Genomic DNA, 14,376 nt, shown 5'->3' on the forward strand with positions numbered 1-14,376 from the left:
TATTTGTGCGTGTGTATGTGTTTGTTTACGCGAATGAACGATAGATGCGCTAGAAAACTTATCAACATGCTTGTATAAGTGTAGCTGTATAATTATATTTGCAGCTTCATACATACATACACACACACACGTGCATACATGCATACATTAAATACGTGAGTACGTCGCTGTGTGACTACTTAGAAGCTTACATCCTAACTGCATGGTTAGAGGTTCAGTCCCTCTTGCCTGGCACATTCGGCCAGTGTTTTTCTACCATAGCCTCAGACCGACCAAAGCTTTGTGAGTGGATTTGGTTGAGAGAAACTAAAAGAAGCCCTTCGTGTGTGTAGATAAAGAGAAAGAGAGAGAGAGAAAGACAGACAGACAGACAGACAGACAGATAGATAGATAGATAGATAGATAGATAGATAGATAGATAGATAGATAGATAGATAGATAGGTAGGTAGGTAGATAGACAGACAGACAGACAGACAGACAGATAGATAGATAGACAGACAGACAGACAGACAGACAGACTGACTGACTGACTGACTGACAGACAGACTGACAGATAGATAGATAGATAGATAGATAGATAGATAGATAGATAGATAGATAGATAGATAGATAGATAGATAGATAGATAGATATGTGTGTGTTTGTGTATGCGTATACATTATATATATGTATGTACGTATGTATGTATGCATGTATGTATGTATGCGTGTGTATGCTTGATTTATGCATGTCAACGTAACTTAGCAGTTCGGCAAGTGCGAGCGACAGAATAAGTACTCGCCTTAACAAAAAAAATTCAATACTGGGATCGATTTTTCCCAATGATTCAACAAAACATAAAATATAAAAGACATACATCAACACAACTGTATATACATTTATTCTTTTACACGTTTCAATCATTTGACTGCGGCCATGCTGAAGCACCGCCTTAAAGGGTTTTAGCGAAAGAAAGCGACCCCATGACTTATTTCTTGTAAGTCTGATACTTATTCTATCGGTACCTCTTGCCGAACTGCTAATTTACGGAGACATAAACACACTAGCATCGGTTGTCAAGCGATGGTGGAGAGGACAAAGACGCACTCACATAAATATATATATATGTCTGTGTGTGTGTGTGTGTTGTGTGTGTGTGTGTATTTACGACGGGCGTCTTTCAGTTTCTGTCTATCAAATCCAATCACAAGGCTTTTGGTTGCCTCGAGACCATAATAGAAGACACTTGCCCCAAAGTGCAACGCAGTGGGAGTGAACCCAGGACCGTGTGGTTGGGAAGCAAGCTTCTTAACACACAGCTACGCCTTTGTATATATATACAAAGTAAAAGTGAGCATCTTTTATGTTTTACTTGTCCCAGTCATTGGAGTGCGACCATACTGGGGCACGACCTTAAACGGCTTAGTTGGACAAATCTATTAGTTTGCCATTACCGAAATGCTAAGTTATGGGGACATAAACAAACCAACACCGGTTGACAAGCTTTGCCGAGGACAAATAGAATGACAATGACAAACAATCACGCACACACATATATATATATATATCAATATATAAACGGCAGCTTGTCTGTCTGTGTGTCTGTCAGGTTGTACCCTCACCCTGACCACGGCTTTCAACCGATTCTGATGAAACTTGACACACACGTAGCCCAATGTCATAATTCAAAACTAACGCAGCGAAAATTTTGAAAAGTTCCCCCAGTTCTGAAAAAAAATCGATAAATTCGACATGGGTCGAGAATCTAAGGTTTTTATGTGCAACACATTTTCTACAGACTTTCTAGGGGACGCAACTCGAACTTTTTAACTCTCGGAACACGTGGGGTAAGTATCCCAAAATGTATAAAGATGCACAAAAACGGCAAAAAAGCGGGCAGCAATGTGAGTGACAACAACGAAAAAGTCAAAATGACCAAACTGAACAAACGAATGGAAAAGGTTTTTCGATGCACACGACAAAAGCGGTTTATAATAAACCAAGAGTTTGCAAGTAGCGTCCGAGGACCCTTAGGGTACGTCAAAAATTTAAGGTAAAACATTTGGGGTGGTAGTTATAAAGAAAGTGTAAACAAAAAAAGTATTCGAATAACTTGCGGCTGCAGCAGCTATTAGCAGAAGTGGCGGTGTTGGGGGTAAAGTCTCGAATGTAATTTCTTCCTGGTAGGAATTGGTTGGGTTGAATTATCGATAGCTGTTTGATAGTTATTTGGGAGTGAAGAGAAGACATTGCAACCTACACATGCGCCTTCGTTCCCTAGAGGGAAAGGACTAGATTGGGATTAGTCGTTGCCTACTAGGGGCTCTTACATACCCGGGCGACGCCGGGCTATGCTGCTAGTATATAATATTAATATATGTGTGTGTGTGTGTGTGTGGTGTGTGTGTGTGTGTGTGTGTGTGTATTTGTGTGTGCGTGTGCGTACATCGGGCTTCCACACAGTTTCCATCTACCAATTTCAGTCACTAGGCATTGGTTTGCCCAGGGGTATAGTAGAAAATATTAGCTCAAGGTAACGTGCAATGGCACTGAACCCGAAACCACATGGTTGAAAACCACTCAGCTATGCCAGCACGCACACACACACCTATATATATGATATGATATAATATATGTATGTATATATGCATGTACATGTATGTATTTATATGTACATGCATGACTATGTACGTGCGCGCGCGTGTGTGTTTTTGTGTGCATGCATATGTACATCAACACGATAGAATATGTAAACACAGAAGTGAGCAAACAGATAAAAATGATCTTCGTTAATACGTGCATGTACAACGAGTTATGCAGCTGGTATATATTTTGGATATCAAAATATGCGTACATTTTCACGATGTAAACCACATTTTATCTATAGTTACGTGTTTATATTTGTACACATACACACGCATACATACATCCATACATGCATATATTTATAAACATATATACATATCTATCTACCTATTCATAAAGGTTGCAAACGAAGTACTATAGTGTGTGAGTATATGATGAAACATTAAATTCGGTTTTTCTACAAAATTTGCTTCTTTTTTTCCGCTAAAACGCTGGAATGCATTTTATGCGAGAGTGCATCTTGACGCCCGCAAATACGGTATTGTTGAAGCAACAGGAGAGGTAGGGCGATGTAGCAGAGTGCCTGTGAGCAAAAGTCTGTGGTATAATCGAGAATGAATCATTGTCAGTCTATTGAATAACCTTCTTTTGGATTTTGTCCTGAATGTTTGTATTTAACGGAACATGTAAACTCATATTTGAAGAGAAAAACTAACACAACATTAAATTGCCGTTGCGGAGCGGTAGTTGACAAATTCGGCCAGCATCTACCATCTTGCAACCTTATCACGGGCCGATTTCCCCGACATGCTGTCCTGAAAGGCATAATCAGAAGGGGTCTTGACGCGCCTGTCATCCAGTCTCAACTTGAACCTGCAGGGCTCGACGGCGGGACAGTAAGCGTCCCGACGAAATAAACTTCTTCTCATTCGAGGAAAGCAAATCTCAAGTCTTGGACACGATGTGCAACGACATGTTCTCCGGCTCCAACCTTGCTGTGTCGGTTGCAATCCTGGGTGTCGCAGCCTATAACATGGAGGAAAGAAAATTCAATAAACGCTGGGGGCTGCACAACCATTATCAGTTTGTGCTGGTCGCCGTCGAAACGTCAGGTGTTCTCGGACCCCGTATTACCGATTTCCTCCGCAAAATAGGGATAACGGCAGCCCGTCGGAGAAATGAACGCCGCGAGGCGGAGTGACTGCTGTAGCAAGAGTCGCTGGCTATTCTCCACCATTTGTTCTGGAGTATGCGGCCCATCGCCTCCTCCCTCCATCTTCTACTACTTTATCCCCACCGTTTTCTTTCTTTTCTTTTCTTTTCTCCTTTTTACCTGTTTCATTGTATTTAAATGTTATAATGTATGAACTTTTTCATTTTGTCAATGAATATATTTTATTAGCAGCGACGTGAACTTTAAGAATGGTTACACCTCATCTCGCATAACGCTAATATCTTCAGAGAATGAATTCACAATCCTAAAGCAAGGAACTCACTTATCAAACATTTTTAAAACTCAACCATCAAAAAGTACACAGAATGACAGGACCATCTTCCATCTAGAAAACGACTTCATACCTTCCTTCCATCAGACACCAGAAAAGCAGTAAGAACAGCCGCGAGGAGAGCAGCAAGTTCAACTTCCAAAATTAAAAGCTTCAGAGTTAGACAAAAGTTAGAAATATATTCCAAAAATATTAAGAATAAACATCTATAACTAGGCGTGCTAACAAAGCTAAATCCACATAATTTGTGAACTACGTTAAAACGCCGCAATTTTAAAACTTAACTAAAATCGAAATGAAGTAGTAACACGGAGATCTATCAACTTCTTATGTGTACCCTAAATATACTCATCTCAGTAAATTTAAGGCGGCGAGCGGGCAGAATCGTTAGCACGCCGGGCAAGATGCCATTCGTCTCTACGTTCTGAGTTCAAATTCCGCCGAGGTCGACTTTGCCTTTCATTCTTTCAGGGTTATAAAATAAGTACCAGTTGGGGTCGATGTAATCGACTTGGGTCCTTCCATCTACCAAAAAGAATACTGCTGGCTTTGTGCTAAAATTTGAAACCAATATTTTTAATAAGATTTCACCTTGATATCGCTAACACATGTTCCCCGCTCACTTCAAAATCATAGCCTAGGGCCAGACTACAACAGTCAACCACCACATTAATCCTAAATTTTACGCAAAAAGCACATGACGACTGCAACAACAAAAATAAATCCGATAATCTAATTCTGACATCTATAAAAACTTTCGACTTCAAATCCTACTATCAGCTTATCCACAAAACACAAAACTTACTTTAAAAAACGAAAAACAGCACAAGCTCTGGCTAGAAAACAATTTGTCAGATCGACAAGGTTACACTGTATACAACACATCAAGAATCTATAATTTCCTGTGTCATACCACAAGAATCTGTTCGCTGACGCACTGATTTTAATCTGTGCCTACACAACCTTTCCATTATTAACCTTAACCTTTGAATTTTCTATACTTAAGAATATACTGTTAATGTCACAGTCACATACAACATTTTTCAAATGGGGTTAAAGAAAAAAATCCCTCAACCGAACATAATCCCTTTACAGCCTCATCTCCAAAGTAACAGGCTTATATCATCAGCCATATACTCAATTTCTTCTCTTACCAATAACACTGGAGAACATTATATGTAACCAAGTATCACTTCTAACGACGTAAAAATACTAAATACAAAAGATAACAATATTAGGAGTTACATACTATCTGTAGAACATTAGTAAATACAGAACAGAAAACAAATCAAAACAGCACACAAACATACGTTAAGCATGCAGAGGCTTCTCATTCAGCAAATACAATGAAATAGCAACACTAATGTTCAAACAATATATTCGATCCCTCATGGAGTATGTGATAATCTTGCTTTGGACTCCATTCCCTCAAGAGTAAATCAAACTACAAGCAAAATAAAACAACTTACTTTGTGTCACCCCTTGCTGCCCACGGACTGCGTCCACAGATAACCTATAGAAAAGAATCAAAACCGCAAAAATTGAAAACAAAATTGGATATGCGAGGGAAACAATTTCTTATTATGGCAAGCTGCAAATTTCAAAGATATTACTACAAGCACAATCACCCATCAAACAGATACATTTACATCATTGTAAAGCAGCACTACAATTAGCACTTTAAAAACAGTATCTTTCCCACTCAAACCAAATAAACATAACAAATACATAGACTTGGAGAGCAAAAAGAATACGTTATGCTCATTGTCACATGTAATTAACGACTGCATATCAAAAAAGGCAGTATGGTACCTAACTAGAAGAATGGCATATCTGAAGCTGTGGATTAGTATTATGCATCCAGTTGTTCGGCCGACAACCTACGTAACAGTTCTACCCGAAGAAGGCTGACTTGAGGTTACACAACAGTATAAACCGAGAACCATGAGTGAGGATTCAAAGGTTTGTCTTGTTTCCTCAACAAGCAATTTCCTCAACAAGCAGGATTGAAGTAATAATTCTCTGGTGGTCAATATTTTCTGTAATTTTATGTGAAGGAAAATCTTGGGTCTTTAATATTTTGAAAAGTGATGTTGGGTGTCGGAAGAAATGTAGATGTTGCTTGAGAAGAAAGAAAAAGAGAAAGTACAAACAAGAAGAGAGGAAATGAGGAAAAAGAGCGAAAGAGGAAAAAGAACCTGAAGCCGGATGGATGGTTTAAATGAAATGTTCGAGAAAAAGAAATCGGTTTTTGTTGTTTTTTAACGTCCGTAAATGTGTTGTGTTTTTAGTTGCTGGCACTTTCTCAAACTAACCGATCAGTCATTAACATGAAAAGAAGCTTGTTTTGTTGTTTTGTCAGTCATACGTGTGAAACTGAATTTTGTGTTTCACCCAAATATGCAGTGATTAAGGTAGTGAGCTGGCGGGATCATTAACACATCAGGCTAAATGCTTAGCGGCATTTCTTCCATCTCTTAAGGTGCTGAGATCAAATACTATCGAGGCCAACTTTGCAACTCATCATTTCGAGGTCAATAAAATAAGTCCAAGTTGAGCACAGGGGCCGATTGCATTCACCCCAGTGTTCAGCTGGTACTTATTTCATCGACTAAAAATTGTATTTTATCTTCCTAAAATTGCTATTTCTGTGCCAAAATTCGAAACCATAAAAGCAATGAACGTTGTGAAAAAAAACAAGCCCACCTATCATAACCTTATTCGAAAAAGCAGGTGCTTTCAGAAACATTATAAGAGGGCTGTTGATCAAGGAGCAGTTAGACAAGAGGGGAAAGGCAGCTTAATCGGAAAGACTTTCGTTGTGGTGTCAGCAATGCGCTGCAGGCGTAGGATATATGTGATTACCATTATATATATATTTATATTTAAATTTATTCAGTGTATATTAATACAGTTTTTATATATTAAGTATTTTATAAGGACACATATAAAAGAGTGATTATTGTAGTAAAGTTTAAATTGTTGACTATGCGGTCTGCTCTTCAGCATCTTTAACATTTTATCATTGATTAACATATCGTGGTTGGTGACATTTACAGTGAATTATGTTAAGAGACGTCAATTCGAAGTGATCTACACACAAAGAAAGGTGATTGATTAATTTACACAGAAACACATCTACATAAAGACAAATTCAAGCATTCGAGACAACAAGTGTGTCACTATGTGGTTGCTTGAGCTGCGAGAATTTGCCGCCAAATTAGTATTTTAATGCCCCATATTAATATCATAACAATTGGTTAACTGTAATGTTTTTACGCAGATGGCGTCACTGGATAATTTATCCTCTGAAATAAGCTGTGGTATGATTTCTGGGATACAGAGGTATATAACATCCATCTCAACTCATCGTTTAAAATTTCTCTAAAAAATTTTCTTCTGGTATTGTGAAATATCAGTGTCACTTTATCGATTAGCCTTTATCACTGTTGTAATACACCGCTGATCACAATGCGCTTCTTCACATTCTTGTAACTTTCGAATGATGCCACACCGCTGGCCAGGCGGGCAGGAGACCAACACTTCTCCTGAACGAAATGCTAATCTATCTCATGATTACCCGTTAATAACTGAGTTGAGTGCGGTAACGCGAAATGAAGTGCTTTTCAACACCGGCCTGGTAACCAAAACTATGACCATGCAATCGTGAGTGTGCAACACCCAGACCACTAGACTATGCACTTTCACTTTGTGAAATATAAAGGGTAAAATATTCGTGTGTGTTTAAGGGGGAAGTGAGGAGAGAAATATGTGCAGGAAAATGATAGCAGTCAAGAGAGACGGAAAAGTGATTTGGAAAATTATCGGCGTGTATGTTTCTATGTTAATTCTCCTGCTTTGAGAAGAAAAAAAAAGAGCAATAGTTTGGATAACATAGTCATAAATACCTTATTCTCGAGAGAAAGAAGAGGTGGACGACGCTGGAACACATTTGATCATAAATCCGCTGAGTCAGGGCTGACCTGAGGCTAAACAAAAGCAGCAACGATAACAGAGCAACGCAGATTTTCTTACATGTTTTTTAATAGAAAGAATATTAGCATTGCACATGTTTGCAAGTTCACGGTTGCATGAATCTAGTTATCAATACATGCATAGATTTACGCATGCTTACAAGCACGAATTACACGAATACATACATACATATATATATATATATATATATATATAATATATATATATATATATATATATATATATATATATACACATACATACACATATATGCATCCAATCAGATTTTATGTTTATACATATATCTATTTTCGTTGCTCTTTGTCTGTCCGAAGAGGACTCTAAGTAGATATGCATATTGTATGGATTAAGTGGAAGTGCTCATACAGAACTATAACAGCTATTATTAGATTATTTCAACAATGCTTGATATGTACATACATACGTGTATATATATATATATATATATATATAATATATATATATATACATTTATAATCGCACACATATGAACACATGCATATATATATATATATATATATATTATATATATATATATATAATATATATATATATAAATACATGCCTATGCATATATACACACACACATATGTATGTATATATATATATATATATAATCTATTTTTCTATCAGCTCTATAGTATTAGCACATACGTTTTTCGCTCTCATATTTCGTGTTCAAGTTACCATTCTTTAACCATTTATAAAGTAGTCACGACGCCTCGCAGCTTTTTCGTGATCTTCTTCGATATATAATTCAATTATCCAGAGACAAAACGTTGTTATTGTTGTTGTTTTGTTTTTTTTTAATTTATTTCTTTTTGTAAATTTGGTATAACAATAGATAAAGGATAGAACTAGTCGGTTTTCTACTTCCACTTTCGCGCATTTCGTACACGCTAGCTGCGATAAAAACACTTGATACTTCGTTTTCCGAGGTTGTAACCATGAAAGAGAAAGGTGACCTATTGCTTTGTCAAAAGTGGATTATATTGGAAAAAGTCACGAATATTGTTTGTGGTCAACGGCCAACTATAATTTACATCCTATTTAGATTGGTCTAAATTAGCAGCTCACATAGCTGCTGTGATTTAAAATATTACATTGCTCAAACAATTGAAGGAAAATAACACGAACTCAAGAAAAAACAAAGTCAACATTGTTCCGTACAAACACACGCAGTGAGAGAGAGAGAGGGGGGAGAGAGCGTGAGTGAGTGAGAGAGGAGAGGCAGAGACATAACAAACACAATTTTAGCCAATATATTGTATGTATGCTTACACGTATCTGTATGTGAATACATGTACAGGACACACAAAACAGATGTATACACATATTCACCTTGTGTGTGTAGAACTGAAATAAATGTAAATATTATAAACTCCACCGAGGGTGAAATAAGAATGTGTAAACACGTTCTGTATTATTGACGGACCGTTTCATTGTTTTGAAGTCATCAGTTAAGCTAGCCTCGTAGAGGATAGTGGATAGACTTGGGCTTCCCATACTGAACAGATCAAAAAATAGAGGCTATGGCAATATGGACTGCCATTTTTCGGAGGTAAAAATGGGTTTGCATTGGACAATGCCCCTGCCTAGAAAAAAGGGCAAGTTACAGAAGCATCGAAAGCAAATAAAAACCAACAAGAATGGGATAGGAAGGCCATCCTTCAGGGAAACATACACCGTAGCCTACAAGGGAAGGAGGAAAAGAGCCCGAATCGAGAACAATGTAAAAAAGTACTCGATGACCTATCCTCCATATGGAGTGAAAGACTTAAGTACAATAGCAGCTTTTCTTCTTTGAATTTAACTAATCTTGAACATTTCCACTCAGACGATCAACGTGCTCCCTTGTCTCTGCTCTCCTCACGCATATTGAGTCCTGCACTGTCGACTGTTGCCAGTATTTTCTCCCAAGAATTAATGTTCTGTAGTTTCTCCTCCCCTACATACGTTTTCCAGCAGTTGTCGATATGCAAATGCTCAAGAACAACATCGGCGTTACTGATCTCAACGATTTCATAAAGCCTGTGGATGCCATGAGAAAACCCTCTCTCTCAAGGTCAAATCATTACATAAATAGATGTGTATTATCGACTGTGCTTTTTATCTATTTATGGGATTTTTTATTTATTTATTTATTTATTTATTTATTTATTTATTTATTTATTTGATAGAATATTTCCTTTACTGTCATCAGGTTTGCACATTTGTGGTCTCATGTGTAAAACAAAAGATGACCTTAGTTGGTCTCATCCGAAAAATATATACATTGCCGGCATGAAAACGACCGTAATAAGTATCCCTAACGAGATCTCCTTAAAATGTAGCTCAGAATGCAAGTCTGTGCCAGGTTTACCATCACATTATTTCATACTGTATCACTTCATAAACTGCAACTTTGTTTTTTTCATTTTCATTTTCTCTAAACTTATTTGTTTTCTTCTTCTAACACATCTGCCCTCTAATTTGTTGTATTATTTCTAAAATTTCATATATTTCTGTTTTTCTATAATAATTCCTTATTAACTTCCATTGGGATGACATGCTAGAGAATGTCTGTTGAACGTCTTTAAAGAATAACATGAATAGATAAAGGTGTGTTTGTTTGCGTATATGCGTGTTTTGTGTGTGTGCGTTTAGTATGTAGGGCTGCGTGTGTGTGAGTGTGTTAGCAGTGAATGTGGGTGTGTGTTATACATGTGCATGTGAGCGTATGCATGTAAGGGTGCGTGACCTAAAGGTTTGCGTGTCCTACTCATGATCGCGAGATCGTTGTTTCGAGCCCCGGACCAAGCGGTGCTTACATACAATACACTCCATCTCACATTGATCTACGATCACTTAAACATCTGAGATGTGGTACACCATGCACATGTATAGGCAGTATCAGTTTCATGGAGCGAATGAGCTTATGTACAACACAAACATTTGATAACTACACAAATTATTTGTGCAGGTTGTTCATCAAAATACTGCAGAGCCGTTATCTGTCCTCTTTGGCAAGACAGTCCACGATGCATATATGTATGTATGTATGTATGTATGTATGTATGTATGTATGTATGTATGTATGTATGTATGTATGTATGTATGTCTCGTTTTTGTCAACTGAGTGGACTGGAGCAATGGGAAATAAAGCATCTTGCTCAAGGACAAAACGCGCCGCCGGGTATCGAAATCACGATCTTACGATAGTAAGTCGACTACCCTAACCACTAAGCTACGCGTCTTCACATATACATGCATACATACATACATGAATGCATGCATACTTACATACATGCATACTTACATACATTCATTAAATATATGCATGTATGCACGCACGCATGCATACATGCGTGCATGCATGTATACATACATGCGTGCATGCATGTATACATACATGCGTGCATGCATACATACATACATAAATACATACATACATGCATACATACATACGTACGGACATACATACATGCATACATACATACATGCATGCATGCATACATGCATACATCTATCCATCCATCCATACATACATACATAAATACATACATACATACACATACATACATACATACATACATACATACATACATACATACATACATACATATTCTCTACGAAACTAAAATCAGGTCCCATTAACAAAAAAAAGTGAGAAATCAAAAGAAAAAGATTACAAGCCTTCCTGACACGAGGAAAATATCTCAAACTTTTTCCTGACTTGTTTGGAAAGATGTTAACATTATTTGATTTTTTTTTACTTTCTTTCTTTTCTTTTCATTTCCAGTAAAACCTGAAAAGCAGTTTCACTTTTTTTAACGTATATTCTGCTGTCTTATTGCAGTCGTACTTCTAGGATTTCTCTCCATCTACTATTTTTAATCTGAATTGATAAACAAGACATTGCACTATTTTGACTCGTTTTCAAAGATCCCAATGCTTTGGATTTTTGTAATCACGAGATTCTTATTTGTAATTCTTATTGTTGTTTTGCCTTTTTATTTGTTATTATCGATTTTCGAAGATATGTTTTCTTCCAATGTTACAAAAACACAGCAAATCATTGCAATATTATTTATCATTGGTTGCTGTATATTTCGTTTGATATTTTTTGTTTTTCATTTGATACTTTGTTTTTGTTTGTTTTGCTTTTGGCGCTTGTTTTCTTTTATTTTTAAGAATTGGCTTTTGATTTTCTTTAACTACTAGCTTACAATTATGATTTTCGTTCTTTCTCAACGCACTTCTTAAATCTAAACAGAGAAAAGCCCAAGACAATAGATTTGGTTATCTAGTTCACCTAATCAAATAAATATTCTACTAGAAATAGAATTTCTATTATTTTCGTATGGACATTTACCATAATAATGTACGTGCTGAGTAAAAAGCCGAATGCCATTAATTAATAAATACATTTCAATAAATAATAGACATTCAGTTGAAATGAACTTGCTATTCGGAAGATTTCGACTTGAACAAATTGATTACTTCTAATCAAACTTTTCCCACAATGAATGACCGTACCAATGTAATTTATCGGAAATTTCACGCTATTATTTGGAATATAGTAAATTATCGATTATCTCGCCTATTTTTGAAATTACTTCCTCTTCATTAAGGTTACTATCTCATCAATGAACTGAAGTCAGCTGAAGATTAAATCAAGGATCAGATTGCTGTTTAGTTTCTGAATATTAATGCTAAAGTTCTCCACCACCACTAAAGGTCTTAGTTAATTAGTGATAAAACTCGTGTCTAGAAAGGTTAATAACAATTAGACTTGTTTTTGTAGGTTATCGTTTATGATGTTGTCGCTTTTGTTGTTTATTATGATGTAGTTTTGCTCTAAACAAACTCTCATTGGGACAACTAAAGGGCAAAGACGTTTTGGTCATAACCAACCATAATTGCATTTCTTAAAACAGTAAAGTGCGATCTGCAGTAGTTCCACTCACTAAGCTTTTAACCATATTCTTCCAATGAGGGTGAGTTGGCTTTGTGTTATGGATCCCTCGGAACTTATGTTATTTCATACACCTACATCATTATAGACTTCTACTATGTAATGAACGTGGTCACGGCATAAGCCATTGTTCACCAGAAACAATTGTCAAGATGAGACAAGGTCATAGCCCCTTTCGTTGGTTTTGTATTCTTTATTCTGCACTCTATATTTTGTATTTCATGTAAATTTACACGTTAACCCTACTTCTTTATTCACTCGACGAGAATGGTTCTTATATCTCACTTTCTACACTGGAGGCACCTGCCCTAGATCAAAGAGTTGGAATATCATTTCTCATTTCTCTTATCACTACTCCGTGATTTATTCCACACTTGCTTTAGCGCTCTCCAACACACGCACACACAAACACAATATACATGTATATATATATATATATATATATATATATATATATAATATATATATATATATATATATATATATATATATATATATATATATATACATATATCATTTTGTATTAGTTTGCAAGATTCTTTATGGGAATTCGTAGGTTGAAGCATATTTTATTGGAAAGGTTGCAAGACGCAACGAATATTTTTAATAAAAATTAGTAAGTAAATTAGTGGAAATCGGACAGGTGGGGTTGTGTTAAATTAATAAGGTACTATAAGAGAATGACTCTCCCCAGAAACAATAATATATATATATATGTATGTATATATATATATAATATATATATATATATATTTACATTTATATATATATATATATATATATATATATATATATATATATTATATATATATATAGTTGAAAACTGCTTAAGAGTCCAGTCATAATCCAAAATTATGGTTAAAAAAGTAAATAAAGCTGGAAAAGATACAGAAGTATATTTTAGAGTATGTTTAATATTGTTACAGTGAATGATCTAAAATATACCCAGTTTCGATGTATCCCTCTTATCAAACTTTGAAAAGAATTTTTTAGCGGTTTGTACTCCTGTTTTAGTGTAAAGTGAAATTTTACTTTAGAGTCATTCTCATATATACATATTTTGTCTAGGTTTGGGGTGGGGTTCAAGGGTTCAAGTTTCAGGAATTCTATTGAAAAGAACTCTTTTGAATTGGATGGGAAGTTTCTTATTCATGATTTGTCAGGTGTGTTTGTGTGCGTGTTTTTGGAGTATATTGTCAAATTTTTTCCTTCTTTCCTTTTCTATTGAGAGACAATGATTTAGTGGTTAAGTATGTATATATATATATAAGTCATTAGTGAGAGATTATCAATCCGGGCAAAATACTTTATAAGATCTCTGTTAGTATACCAGGCTAACGCTATTTCTTAAA

Source organism: Octopus sinensis, linkage group LG2, assembly GCF_006345805.1.
Source record: "Octopus sinensis linkage group LG2, ASM634580v1, whole genome shotgun sequence".
Lineage (NCBI taxonomy): Eukaryota > Metazoa > Mollusca > Cephalopoda > Octopoda > Octopodidae > Octopus > Octopus sinensis.